The sequence below is a fragment of the Eriocheir sinensis genome, chromosome 7 (assembly GCF_024679095.1).
Source record: "Eriocheir sinensis breed Jianghai 21 chromosome 7, ASM2467909v1, whole genome shotgun sequence".
NCBI lineage: Eukaryota > Metazoa > Arthropoda > Malacostraca > Decapoda > Varunidae > Eriocheir > Eriocheir sinensis.
The window spans coordinates 23,090,366-23,105,216 of NC_066515.1; the positions used below are offsets into that span (position 1 = coordinate 23,090,366).

Here is a 14,851-nt window from a genome sequence, read left to right on the forward strand (position 1 = left end):
GAGTAGTAGGTCTTGTAGTGTACGTGTCTGTGTTTTGTTTTTAAGGGGGTGTTTATCTGTTTTAGTGGTAGATGTGTTTGTGTGTTTGTGAATGTTAGTGTTTGTGTGTGTCTCGTTGTTGTTGTTTTTCTTTTCTCGTTTATATAATCATGTTTTGTTTCCTTTTTTGTGTTTATTTTCTCCGTCATCGTGTTCATATTATTTTCATTCATTCTCTATTCATTTATTCATATTATGCATTATTTTTACGATACAGATATTTTTACTTATTTCCTTTCCCTCGATTCATGATTTTCTTCCTCTCTTTCCTCTTCCTCCTCCTCCTCCTCCTCTTCTTTATGAACACGGCTTATTATTGTTTCTTCTTTCTTCCCCTGTCCTTTCTTCCCTCTTCCCCGCCTCCTCCTCTTCATTGTCCTCTTACTTAGTTCTCTTTTTCCTTTCTTTGATGTACATTTGAAGGAATTTTAAGCCTTGATTTTTCGTCCACTCATTTTCTCTTTCCTTTTACCTTTTTCACTCCTCCTCCTCCTCCTCCTCCTCCTCTTCGTCTTCCTCCTCTTCCTCGTCCTCCTCCTCCTCCTCCTCATCCTCCTCCTCCTCCTCCTCCTCCTCCTCCTCCTCCTCCTCCTCTTCCTCTTCTTCCTCCTCCTCCTCCTCCTCCTCCTCCTCCTGATGAGAATATTATAAAGTATCAAAGAGGAGAGAGAAAGGGAAAACAGAATAATATAATAAACAGCGACGGGAAACTAACAAAAAGAAGAGACCCATTGATAGAACATAGAAGTGAAAAAATCAGACTGGAACAAAACGCCGAAAAAACAACAAAAACAAAATAAATCGGTAGAGTGAAATAAAATACGGAAACAATGAAAAAAAAGAAAGAAAGAACGAAACAAAGAAAAAAACAGCGTAACGAGAGTGATAGTTGCCGCTCAGAGAGAGGGAAAAAAAAAAGAGAGGAAAAAAACTTAGGAGCGAGAGAAAAGAGAAAGAAAGAAAAGGGAAAAAAAAAGGAAAAGAAAACAGTCACCCATTCTCCTAGTTACCAGTGTGTGTGTGTGTGTGTGTGTGTGTGTGTGTGTGTGTGTGTGTGTGTTCATTTTTTTCCTTCCCACACAAAGTCCTTAGAGAGAGAGAGAGAGAGAGAGAGAGAGAGACGTCACTACCCGGGCCGCCCTTTGAGGTTCTAGCTGGCTTTTGTTGCCTTGGGATCGAATTCCTTTGAAGCTGAGGATGAAGATGGCTGGGCAGGACACGGGACGACAGGACACGCCGCCGAGGAGTCGTGGCGTGGTCGTCTTGGTCGTCTGCTCCTTGTCGTCCTCGTCCTCGTCTCCTCTTTACTCTTCTCCATCTTTGTTTTTCATCTTTTCTTCATCTTTTATTTTTATTCTCTTGGTGAGGAGTCGTAAAGTTGTCGTTGTGGTCGTCTCTTTTCTCAGCTGTCGTCTTTTCCGTTTTCCTCTTTTTTTATCTATATTTTTGGTACAGAGTCGTCGTGTTGTCGTTTTGGTCATTTAGTCTTTGTCGTTTTCGTCTTCATTTTCTTCCTCTTCTTCGCCTTCATTTTCTTCTCGCTGGTCCTGTTCTTTTTCTTCTTTTCTTCTTCTTCCCGTCACCGTTTTCTTTCGCATTCTAATATCAGTTTTTCTGTTGTTTGTTTCTATTCCTTTTTTTCTTTTAGTGTTGTTTTCTTCATAATTTGTTCTTACAGCTTTGACGTACAACCTTCCCTAGTGTCTTATTAAAAGCCGACTCCATCTTCACTCTCTTTCCTGTCTCTTCCTCCTCCTCCTCCTCCTCCCCCTCTTCCTCTTCTTCATCCTCGTCCGTTCCTCCTCCTCTTCATCGTCCTTTTCACTTGATTTTTTTTCTAACTTGAACTGCGCTTCAAAACTCTTACTTTTTTTTTATTACCTCTCCTCTTTCCTCCCTCGCGTCGCTCTCTCTCTCTCTCTCTCTCTCTCTCTCTCTCTCTCTCTCTCTCTCTCTCTCTCTCTCTCTCTCTCTCTCTCTCTCTCTCTCTCTCGGTTACAGTGGCTCGTTATGGAAAGAACGCGAGAAAACATGATATTAAGTCCCGTCAATGATAAACAGCAGGAAATAGCAACCACATAACTCTAGATAACTTTTTAATGTATGAAATAGCAAATCACTATATGGGTGTATAATAAAGTCTATCTAATGCTGTCACCCACTCCCCTCCCTCCCTCCCCCCGCAAAAAAAAAAAAACATATTTACCCAATGTCTATTTTTTATTTGCTTCCTCTTAATGAAAGCGAAAGGTGTCATGACGCTAAATTGAAGCTTAATACCTCTTTTTGCTCTTTTTTTGCATGGTAATAAAAAACGACCATTGCTTTATGTAAGTATATACCCGTTTTCTCTTTTTTTTATAAGCGTTGATTGGATGGAGTGAAAATAATAATTAAAACAGATTTAACACCATATATTTTTACCAGTGGGAGAAGGAACGTCGTAACTAACTTTAAACTATCATGCTATCTCCATTTATCTACCTATGTACACCACTTCGCAACACTTCACGCTAACACTTCACTCTGCTACGCTTCATGTCACCCTCCACTATGCTGTGTGGGCAATGCTTTATATATGTTTCGCCCTACGTACGATGCAGAAGGAGTAACAATATATCACCATAACCATCTTCAGATTCAACTCATGTCTTCCTTTAAAAAACTAACAAATCACATCATACTTTAAGACTCAACACGATATTTTTTTAGCTCCATCCACTCTTGATAATAAAAAGTCACCACCGCATTCAGTCAGCCTTCCCCTTTAACCAATATCTTACCCGTAAACAAAAAACGCCAACTCGGAATAATTCAACACACTCGGCTCGCCTTTTTTTGCGCGCTGCCGTGATTGGGTAAAAAATAATATCAGCGTCACGTTCAGCATGCCGTCAATCAGGAGGATGCAGGTAAACGTTCGACAGACAGCTAATTACTCCTCCTACTCCTCCTCCTCCTCCTCCGGCAGCCATCCATTGATTCCACGACCTAATCACTGAAAAGCAGGACTCGTTAGCGGAAATGAGCAACGCAATAGTACATACACACACAACCGCGTCACTCTCCACACCAACTCCAATACTCCCCGACGCTGCGCTGCACACCACACTTCGCTATGTCGTTCTTGCCTTTTTTCCGCCTCTTCTTTTTTCTCTCGTCTACCTACACACACCACACCGTCGTTCTCTTCTCTTTTCTCCTTTTCTTCTTTCCCGTGTCTATCTACACGCACCATACCGTCGTTCTCTTCTCTTTTCTCTTTTTCTTCTTTCTCTCGTCTACCTACACACACATCTACGTCGTTTTCTTCTCTTTTATCCTTTTCTTCTTCCCCTTGTCTACCTACACACGCATCTTCGTCGTTTTCTTCCCTTTTCTCCTTTTCTTCTTTCTCTCGTCTATCTACACTCACATCTACGTCGTTTTCTTCTCTTTTCTCCTTTTCTTCTTTCTCTCGTCTACTTACACACACATCTACGTCGTTTTCTTCTCTTTTCTCCTTTTCTTCTTTCTCTTGTCTATCTACACACACCATACCGTCGTTCTCTTCTCTTTTCTCCTTTTCTTCTTTCTCTCGTCTATCTACACACACATCTACGTCGTTCTCTTCTCTTTTCTCCTTTTCTTCTTTCCCTTCTCTACCTACACACGCATCTTCGTTGTTTTCTTCTCTTTTCTCCTTTTCTTCTTTCTCTCGTCTGTCTACACACACATCTACGTCGTTTTCTTCTCTTTCCTCCTCTTCATCTTTGTCTTGTTTATCTTCACTTAACTTCACTTCGCTCCACGCTACACTCCCCTACGTCGTTCTCTTTCCTCCTCTTCATCTCCACATACACCACTATCCTGCGCTTCACACTAACACTCCTCTACGTTGTGCTTCATGTCACCCTCCATTACGCTGTACTTTGCATTACACTCCACCTCGCTTCATGTTACACTCCACCACATGACACGACAATGCTCTATACGACAACAAAACTGCTCCATTTGATATACGTACGACACTACATCGCATGCTATAATAGAACACACAGACTACAACGCCACGCACTTCTCAACGCCTAAACACTCTACAACTCTAAAATGACGCACCTGGACACCACTACACTGTTAAAGATCAATATACTAATTCCACGATGCACTCTACCCTACATCGCACACCAATACAGTATCCAAAATTACATACTCCCGTGCTTTACATATCATTGGTTCACTTTGCAACACAGCACTAGAGACACTCCCGCACTGTGCATTATAAAAAGTTACACACTGTCTCCCTACGGGTTTGCTCACTGGATCCAGACTTCACACCATCACACTGAACGCCCTACGCAGTTCGATGTCACACTCTATAGTACTGTTTTGGTTTTCAGGGTGTACACTTCGTTGCTTCGTTGTACGCTGTGTTACTCTCGTCGATTAGATATGAGGGACAGAGAGTAGAGGTAGTGACACACACACACACACACACACACACACACACACACACAGCAAACCAAACCAAAACAAAACACACTCCCCTACAAAACATACACACACACACACAAACACACACAACAGAACCTTCCCTTCCACAGACAACACAAACACAACGGCACACACAAAAACACACAAACACCAAAGAAACAAATGAACACAAACACACACACACAAGAACACAATCAACAAACACCACAAACACACAAAACACGAACCACCAACTCGAAGACACGCCTCGTCCCTCTAAGCCGCCCCCCATAACCCCCTCCCCCCTCCCCCCTCCACCCCCCCCCTCCTAAGACTGCCCCCCTTGAATTGATGATTTTCAGCCGACTGCCTCTAAGGGCGGCTCTAAATCAAGGTGCTGCCCCGCGGACGCCTCTACGGCCTCCCCTCCAGTCTTTCAGGACCCCGAGCCAAGATGGAGCCCGCGAGCTATTCGTAGAGAGGCGGAAACCCCGACATTAAGACCCTGGAGTGGTGGGGCGGGGGGCGGGGGGGCGAGGTAAAGAGGGGAGGTGCTGGAGCTGGGGTGAGGGGAGCGAGGAAGTGAGGGGAGGTGCTGGAGTTCAGTGAGGGAGGCGGGAGAGGAAGGAAGGTGAGGTGCTGGAGGTCGGGTGAGGGGTGGGTGTAGGGGCGAGGTAAAGAGGAGGAGGCTGAGGGATGAGGTGGATGAGATGAAGGAATGGAGGTGTGAGGGAGCAATGGAAGTGGAGGAGGAGGAAATATGGAGGTGGAAAAGGAGGAGAAAAGGAGGAGGTGGAAGATTTGAAGTGGAAGAGGAAGAGGGTGAGAAATGGAGGTGGAAAGGATGAATAATGGAGACGGTGGAGGAGGATGAGAAAGAGAAATGAAAGGTGGAAATAATTTAGGTGGAAAGAGAGAAAGAAAGATTGATGGAAAGGCAAAGAGTAGATGAAAAAGAATGAGGAAAAAAAGAGAAAAAGAGGCAATGAATGAAGATGGAAGAAAACATGAAAAAGAACGAGACAGAAGAAGAAAAAGATAAATGGGTGGAAGATGCAAGGGAGAAAGGCAAGGAGAGGTGGTGGAAGATTGAATGGATAAAGATGGAAGAAGGAAGCAAGGGAGAGAGAGATGAAAGGGAGCAAGGAAAAGAAAATGAAAGATGTAAAGGAGAGAGGAGGGATAAAAGGAGGGAAGGGAGGAAGGTAGAGAAGAGGTGGAAGAAGAAGAAGCTGGGATAAACAAGAAAAGAGGAAAGAGGAAGAGAAAGAAGAAATAAGGAGAAATTAAAGTGGAATCGAAAACAATGAAGAGGAAGTGGATAAATAAAGAGAAAGAAGGAGAATAGAAAGGAGAAAAGTGTAGATAGAATGTGGATTGAAAAGTGGACGAGGGAGGTAGTGGGAGGGATTTGGGTGTGGGAAGGGAGTGGATTGGTGGGTTAAGGGAGAGGGAGGTGCAGGGGGGTCTTCGGGAAATGTAATTCGTCTTGTTGATACACCGCCGCTGAAGGACGGATGAATGGTGCTTTGCCGTTTGGATTGAATTCGAGTCGCTGCCGGAGTTTTTTTAGTTTTTTAGTTTTTTTTTATTATTTGTTTAGCTTTTATTTATGTTGTGGATATTTTTCGCTCTCTCTCCCTTTCCCCGTGTCGTATTTTTTATATATATATTTTTTTTTCATGTGTGGTGTCTCTCTCTCTCTCTCTCTCTCTCTCTCTCTCTCTCTCTCTCTCTCTCTCTCTCTCAACACACCGTCCCGGCGCAACACAAGTGTTCGTGGTCACACACCATACGTCCGGCGCCGCGCCTTGGCCCTCAGCACACCAGCACATCGCCTAACACTCAGCGGCACGAGGCAGCAGCGACGGCGGGAGAAGCGGCAGCAGCCCCGGCAGGCAGCAGGGGGACGCCGCCTCGGCTATGGGCCTGTTTACCTGTGTGGGCCGCGACGTCCGGGTTAGCGGGGTCGGGCGCCACCGTTGCTGCAGGTTCCAGAGCCCCGGGTATTGATCAGGGCGTCACTATGAGCTATGCTTCAGTCCACACTCCCCTGCAGGCTCCCAGAGTCACGATGCTCCTCCTAAGGACACCAAGTCGCCGGCAGCCTCGCCCGTCGCTCCGAGTCCTGCCCGCCACGCCCTGAGGCCGTCGCCCGTGCCTGCCGCCGCCCCAGTTCCCGAGGCCTGCCTTCGGCGTCTCTCTCCGATTATTAATGATTGCTATAATTTTGCTGGCGGCGGGTAAAGGTAGCATCTCTCCGGCGGCGGCCTGGAGCGCGGCTTAAAGGTGATGGCGCCTTCCAGCCACGCCTTCCAGCGTTGCCTGTCTTCAGGGGCCGGGGACCCCGCCCGCCGGGCCTGGCCCGCGCCGGCCTGGCCCTCGCCCTCAGCCCCTCGCCGCCCCCTCCCCGGCCCCCCTCCGCCGCCGTCGCCATCACCTTTACTGCCAGGCATTTTGAGGCCTCGCCTCAGACAGCCGCTGCACAGAATTCTTTGATACTCGTGATAATTTTTGCCTCGAAGAACACATCATTAACATCTCGCATCCAGCCTTGAGCGTCTTTCTGTCTCTTTAATTCGGAGGAATATTTATGAAGGTCCCGAGCCGGGCCTGACGGGCGGGCCAAAGAGAATGATCAAAGACGTTGCTAATTGGATAAACCCGTCGTCTTTCAGGGCCATTCACCCGCGGTTGATGGAGGCTTTTTCGCGTTCTGGCACCAGGAAGCGCTGTAGATTGGCGCGCCGCCCCCGGCTCCTCTCCTCCCCCGGGCCGGCACTCGCTGTATGAAAAGCGTAATTAAAAAGTCTTTAAAGAGTAGAATGCCGTATAATTTTCACGCTCGGGGGTGACGGAGTAGTGTGTCTCCTCGGTGCTTCTTTAAAGCTGCTCCACTGACGGTGTTTGCCGCGTCTTGGTGACCTGCCTCGGCCCGCCGGGGGGCGCACCAAGGACACTAGTCTCGCTGTCTCCCCCCCCCCCCCCTGGAGGCCGCTTCCTGTGACTCTGGAGTGACACACGCCAGCCCGGAGTGACTCACGTGGCCCAGGAGTGAGTCAGGACTTTTTGGAGAGGCCAGGGAGTACACCAGCAGAGAGAGACGATAAGAAAACAAAGGAACCAACCATAACTCGTCTGCTGGTATTTCCCTCAAGCTGTCATCACCGCAGGGGGACGCGTGGAGGAGGTGTTGGCGTGTCACCAGCGTTCTCAAGCCACGAGACGAACACACGCACCGGACCACCAACACACGCTGCTAATTCCCTTTCAAAAAACATGAAAACCTAACCTGCTCACCACAGAGAGCCTTCATCCTCACCACCACCACTACCTCCTCGACCACCGCCACCATTACACAACAAACCCAAGCTCCTTCAAGACGACCCACGACTCTCCAGTGCTGGGAAAAGCCTCTCCGTCGACGGCTGTTTGTGTTAAGTCCCGAGAACAACAGCACACGACTTGGCATTAGAGAGAGAGAGAGTAAGGAAGAGAGATAGAGAGCGAGAGCGAGAGAAGGAGCGGCGCCCGAGGGCTCTCCAAGATGTCATTGAATTTCAACAACAGATCTTGTTTAGTCTGCATATCATTACTGCCGCATTCAACCGTAGATTTTTTCCCGGCCCCTCGCGCTCCACCTGCTCCACCGTGTTTATCTTTACGGCGTGTTCCCGCGCGGCCCCCGGGTTCGGTCTGGCGGCGAGGGATTCCACATGCCGCCACCACACCAGCCAACACCACAACCACCACTACTACCAAGCCATGTCACCACCACACCAACACTACAATCACCATCACCGCCACAACCACCGCTGCTACGCGACCAAGACCACAACCATCACCACCTAACCAACACCACCGCTGCTACGCGACCAAGACCACAACCATCACCAGCTAACCAACACCACCACCGGTACACCAACACCACAACCACCACTACTACAAAGCCATGTCACCACCACACCAACCAGCACCACACCAACACTACAATAATCATCACCACCATCACCGCCACTACCACCGCTGCTACGCGACCAATACCACAACCATCACCAGCTAACCAACACCACCACCGGTACACCAACACCACAACCACCATCACCACTACCATGCCATCTTCGCTCCCACCGTAACACCCACTACGATATCCCCCGACACCACCACCACCACCACCACAACCACCTCTACCACCAAAACAACGTAGGTACTTTCTAATATACCCCACGACACCACACTTATTGATCTCACACACACACACACACACACACACACACACACACACACACACACACACACACACACTCAGTAATTTAATGACTCACTTTCACATATTCTTTTGTTTTTTGCTTTTTTTTATTTAACATGTACGCCATGTCACATCTGCGTCGCATCACAAAACTGTACTCTCCCCCCCCCCCCCTCCTCTCTCTCTCTCTCTCTCTCTCTCTCTCTCTCTCTCTCTCTCTCTCTCACCCCCCCCCCCCCCGTCAATCGAACTCTTAGCATTCAATATCCATTTTCCCGTGATGAGATGGCTATGATTGAGCAACTTTTTAACGGCAGTACAATCTAGTGACGCTTTCTTTTTTTTCTTATCCTTGAAATGTTTTAATTTTGACGTATGTTTTCGTTTCGCGCGTTTTATATTTCCACCCAACGAGTGATGACACAGGAAAGATTTTTGTTTTTGTTTTGTTGTTGTGTTTTGAAAAAGTAAAAAGAGTGAGAGAAATACAGCATCAACAAAATAGTGCAGAATAATCACTTATATGAAACAAAAGTTGCCGCCCCCCACGACTTTTTCATTCTATCATTTTCTATTCTATTCCCTATTTTTCTCCTTGTTTGTAAAGAGCAATGATTTACCTTCTCTTACGTCGCAACTCCCTGTAGTCAAACATTATTAAGGAAAGAAGAAAACACCAACAGCAAAGTACAGTACAGACCACACCGTGAAAGGAGGAATAATAGGACGGTGTTATAAGACACATGCGCTTTTCACATCAGCTGTTTCTAAAGGTCAAAGAAAGGGTCAGTCGGGTTCTAATGAGTGTTTCTTTAGGTTCATGGTACAGAAGAAGGGTCACACTACCACCAGGGTCATAAAACTGTTCCTGGAAATGCCCACAACTCCTACGAAAGCCTTGTCAAATATATGTTTTCTTAGGTTCATGGTACAGAAGAAGGTTCACACTACCACCAGGGTCATAAAACTACTCCTGGAAATGCCCACAACTCCTACGAAAACCTTGTCAAATATGTGTTCTTGGGCGACGAAATGTTTTATAATACGACCCATGGTGTCTTAGTTATCTTTATTTTTTTTTAACATGACAATAATACGAACATTCTTTTTTCATGGAAGATCATCGGGAACCTCAATTTTAGCAAGTGACGAAACCGATTACAACAGGGAACATGAAACTGCAGCAATCCAATTAACACACACACACACACACACACACACACACACACACACACAGACACACACACACACATAGTAACAAAACAGGGGGAATCGATGTTTTCTTTCTCTCTCTCTCTCTCTCCTTTTATAACACACACACGCAACAAGCAGCAACGATTTTAAGCTTTTTATAGATCGATGTGAAGGATGCTTGAGTCTCGCCGATGCTGGAGATTAACGAAGACCTCCAGCGGGCGACCTTACCCCCCTCACCCCCTCCCTTCCCTCCCTGACCCCTCCCCTCCTCCTCCTCCTCCTCTTCCCCCTCCTCCCCCGGGCCGGCAGATGCTGACCCGACGGCCGCGTTGTCACAAAGGCACTGAAGATGATATCGCTGAAGGGGCGTCCTGCTATCGGCCCATCGGGAAGGAGAGAGAGAGAGAGAGAGAGAGAGAGAGAGAGAGAGAGACTGAAAATGTGGAACCAAATACATGGAAAGACCACCGAGAATTTTATTATTATTTTATTCCCTTAAATCGTCTTCAACCTCAGTGCTTTTATGTGTATATTATTTTTTTTCTTTTTTTTTCATTTGGCTTCATTATTTCCACCATTTTATACTTTTTTTTCATTTCCGTTTCATTTAAAATTGTTTGTTCTTTGTGTGTGTGTGTGTGTGTGTGTGTGTGTGTTTCAACAAATACCGTCAACAATTACGTCACGTTCCCTGATATTCTGTTCCTATCTTTAACTTCGCTGTCTAAAAAGCGTTCCTAATGTTTTCTCTTTTCCCTTACTTCTTTTCGTAACCTGCTGCCACTTCCTTCTTTTTGAGTGTACGTTTTTCCTGACTTGTATTTTACCTGTTTTTCTTCTGCCTATACGATGCTGTTTGCCAATACCGTTAGCGTGTGTGGGAGTGGGGGAGGGGGAGGTCTGTGTGTGTGTGTGTGTGTGTGTGTGTGTGTGTGTGTGTGTGTGTGTGTGTGTGTGTGTTCAATACCCGCCACACGCTCGCTACGGCAACCCATTCCGGAAAAGTACAGTTTCCTCCGCGCTCTTTACGTCACGAAATAAAACAACACTGCGGGACACTTTGTTTTTCTCCGCCTTTTTGAAGTGGCGGCATTTTATCTTGGAGGCAACGAGTGTTCTCTTGATTCTCTTAACAATTAGTGTGAGTGGCGGGGACAACATCCAGGCTAGTTTTTCACGTGTTTTCTTTACGGACGCGAAGATAATGAAACACAAATTTATACAGAAGCTGGAAACATAATTATCATTTAAGGAACAGTGTTTTGAGAGTCATATTTCAAGAAGGTAAAGAGAGAATGTATGAATAATTAACACAAAGAACCTAAACTCAGCAATTCTACACCACTCAGCAATTCCAGACCACTCAAACTCAGCAATTTTACACCACTCAGCAATTATAGACCACTCAAACTCAGCAATTCTAGACCACTCAAACTCAGCAATTCTAGACCACTCAGCAATTATAGGCCACTCAAACTCAGCAATTATAGACCGCTCAAACTCAGCATTTCTAGACCACTCAGCAATTCTAGACCACTCGTGGCACTATTTCAAGCGACACAAAAAATGGGCCTCAAAAAGATTAATATAATGAAAATGCAATAACATAATCACATAAAATCTTGGTTAAATGCTGCGTTTTTAGGGAAGCATTCAGACCTCATCAATAAAGAGAATGTCGAGTGAAAAGAAATCCTCATTCGTTCTTCCCGCATTAGAAAAAGACTGTAAATTGAAAGTCTACAAAAACTCACAGAGAAAAAAAACTTTGTTACATCATAAAGATCACGGTTAAAAATTTCAAACTAAAGAAAAGTTATAAAGAATAACTAAGTATAGAGACATCTACTACCTACACGAGAGACAACGCATTAACTTCAGTTCAAAATTCATCATAAAAACATTAGAACAACAGTAAGCTCCAGAATATTAATTAAAATGTCACTAGATGGCGTTGAGGGGAGGAAACAAACCCACGCGCGCTCAGAGTCACACAGATGCAAAATATATTACCTTTGAATAGAGAAATCACTGTAAAAGAAACAACAAAATGTACAAAAATAATTAGAAAATATCAGTAATATACTCGAATAGGCTTAGAAAACAACAAACGCAAAATATATAGCCTTTGAATAGAGAAATCACTGTTAAAGAAACAACAAAATGTACAAAAATAATCAGAAAATATCAATAATATACTCGAATAGGCTTAGAAAACAACAAACGCAAAATATATAGCCTTTGAATAGAGAAATCACTGTAAAAGAAACAACAAAATGTACAAAAATAATCAGAAAACGTCAATAAAATACTTGAATAGGCTTAGAAAACAACGATGAAATACAGGAAAATCATAAGAAAAACAGTAAGGTACAAAATATAATAAAAAATAATACAGTACAGAAAAATTATAAAGAAAAACAATAGAAAACCCGAACATTATAAAAACAGCATAAGTAAGATAAGCGCAAATTACCAGAAACCAACATTCGTACACACGTAAATTATCAAGCAAACTATTCGATTAACCCCGACTACTTAACGGCATCACAAGAACTCTCGCGCGTCCACAAGAAAGAGCCGACTCGACCTCTTTCCAAACTCCGCCAGAAGACACCGTGAAATTACTGATGATCCTCCGCAATGCTTCGCGAGATAATCTGTGTTATTCTCCGCCACAGCGTAAAAATCGTGGGCCCTCGGGAGCTTGTGGAGGCAGGGCGGGGTGGAGAAAGAGAGAGGGAAGGAGAGAGAAAGGGAGGTAGAGAGAGAGAGAAGAGGGAGGGGGAAAGAGAAGGAGGGAGAGAGAGAGAGAGGAATGGCTCGGCAAAAAGAGTTAAACAGCGGCGCCACACTGCAGTCAACTCGTGATGTTACTTTTCCGCCGCACACGCCCGCCCGCACGCCCTCCCGCTACCTTCTCCCGCCCTTACACGCCCTCCATCAGTGTTGCCTTGAGTCCTGCCCACGCCCTCCCTCACGCCCACGCCTCGTCAGTATTACCAAAGAAATCTGCACGGAAAGAAAGAGTGTCTGAAATGGAGGGTTAACGTACTTAGTCGGGTTGGCAACGTTGCAAAAGGTTAAGACTGGCGCGTGTTTGTTGGTGATACTGTAACGCCCTCCCTCCCCCCTCCTCTCTCCTCTCTCTCTCTCTCTCTCTCTCTCTCTCTCTCTCTCTCTCTCTCTCTCTCTCTCTCTCTCTCTCTCTCTCTCTCTCTCTCTCTCTCTCTCTCATGGCCAGGTGTTTGTGTGTTTGTGCGTACTCATCCCTTTGCTGTGTTTGTTTTTGCATCACGTGTTTGTTTGTTTGTTTGTTTGTTTGTTGTGTGTGTGTGTGTGTGTGTGTGTGTGTGTCCTTATCTATTTGTTTGTTTGTTTTCCGGCACTGAGTCAAGCTTGTAAGTTCACGTATTTTATCTCATTCCCATCACCCTTTAATATGTATGTACACTTTACAGACGATCCATTTTACGTGTATGTGTGTATGTGTATGCGGGGGATCGGGGTGTAAATGGTTGACACGTGTATCTTGGTTCCCTCTGCGCTGGGTCGGCTGTTCTTCGCGGCCCGGGAATGCTAATCACCACCCTTGCCTGGCCTGCGCAAAGAACACGGCACAACTTCTCCCCGAACTAACAAACTTTCTCGCTTGGCCGACTTTGAATATTACAAGTCCGCTAATACAACTGTTCTACATCGCGTATTTCTTGTGTTTTTACTGCCCTCTAACTTCAGTCTATCTTAATGTAGCAGCGGCGGGCTAGCGTGTTCCTCTAGGCATGAAATGTAATAAGCGATAAAAAGAACTTTGAGAATAATGTTATGCTAATGTCGGCTAAACTCAGGCCTAGTGTGTTTTATTCCGTTTTATTCCGAGTTTCCTGAAAGAAACGGGTTTAGGGTAATCTTTTTAACACTTCGATCCTGTATACTACTACTACTACTACTATTACTACTACTACTACTACTACTACTACTACTACTACTACTACTAGTGCTGCGGCTAGCTTTATGTGTGTACGTTCAACAGTAGTGCACCTCAAAGGGAACTTTTATCAAACTTTTTCTCGATGTGTGGAAAGAGATTGGTCCGGTCAAGATTCAGCCAGACTCGGAAGTGAAGAAAAGAAAATGGAGAAGGGAAGGGAAGGGAAGAGAAGGAGGGGAAGCAAATGAGGGAACGGGAAGGGAAGGGAAGAGAAGGAGGGGAAGCAAAGGAAGGAACGGGAAGGGAAGAGAAGAGAAAGAAAGGAAGTAGAAGGGAAGGGAAAAGAAAGGAGAGGAGAAGGGAAGATATGAGATGAGAAGGAAAGGGCAGGGAAGGGAAAGGAAGGGAGGAAAAGGGAAAGGGAGGGAAGAGAAGAGAATGGAAAGGAGTTGAAGGGCAGGGAAGGAAAGAAAAGGAAGTGGAGAAGAAGGAAAGAGGAGGGGAAAGGAAGGGAAGGGAAGAAAAGGGGAGAGAAGAGAAGAAAACGAAATGAAGGAGAAGGGAAGGGCCGGGCAGGAGAGGGCGGGCCGGGCATTCACAGGCATTCTTTTACTCTATAATTCAGACGTTTCGTGGAAAGTTTCTTCCTCACTCGCTCCGTTCGATACTCAGGGTCAATTTTCCTTTCGATATGCATTCTTTCTCTTTTTTTTTTTCTATTTAATGCCTTTTTTTTTGCCTCCCAAAGATCATAAGAGGTTTCTACACATTTTCCAGGGTCTTTTTCAAATTCAGTAGTTTTTTTCTCGGTTTTTTTTATTTCAGTTACATCTTTTTATCATTAATTCTACGCTTATAAGTATTTTTCTATTCCTATTTTTGTTTCCATTTCCATCGTCAAGCTTATCGTGTTTGTTATATTCAGTAGTTTGTTTGTTTGTTTTTCGTTTTCTGTCGATTACACATTTTTTTCGTTAATTCTA

The 14,851-nt window shown here is 45.2% G+C and overlaps 1 long non-coding RNA gene across 1 annotated transcript in view; it reads left to right on the plus strand.

Annotated features, from left to right (window-relative positions):
- Positions 1-14,851, plus strand: part of LOC126994922 (uncharacterized) — a 44,138-nt gene that overhangs the window by 16,520 nt on the left and 12,767 nt on the right. The window lies entirely within an intron of this gene.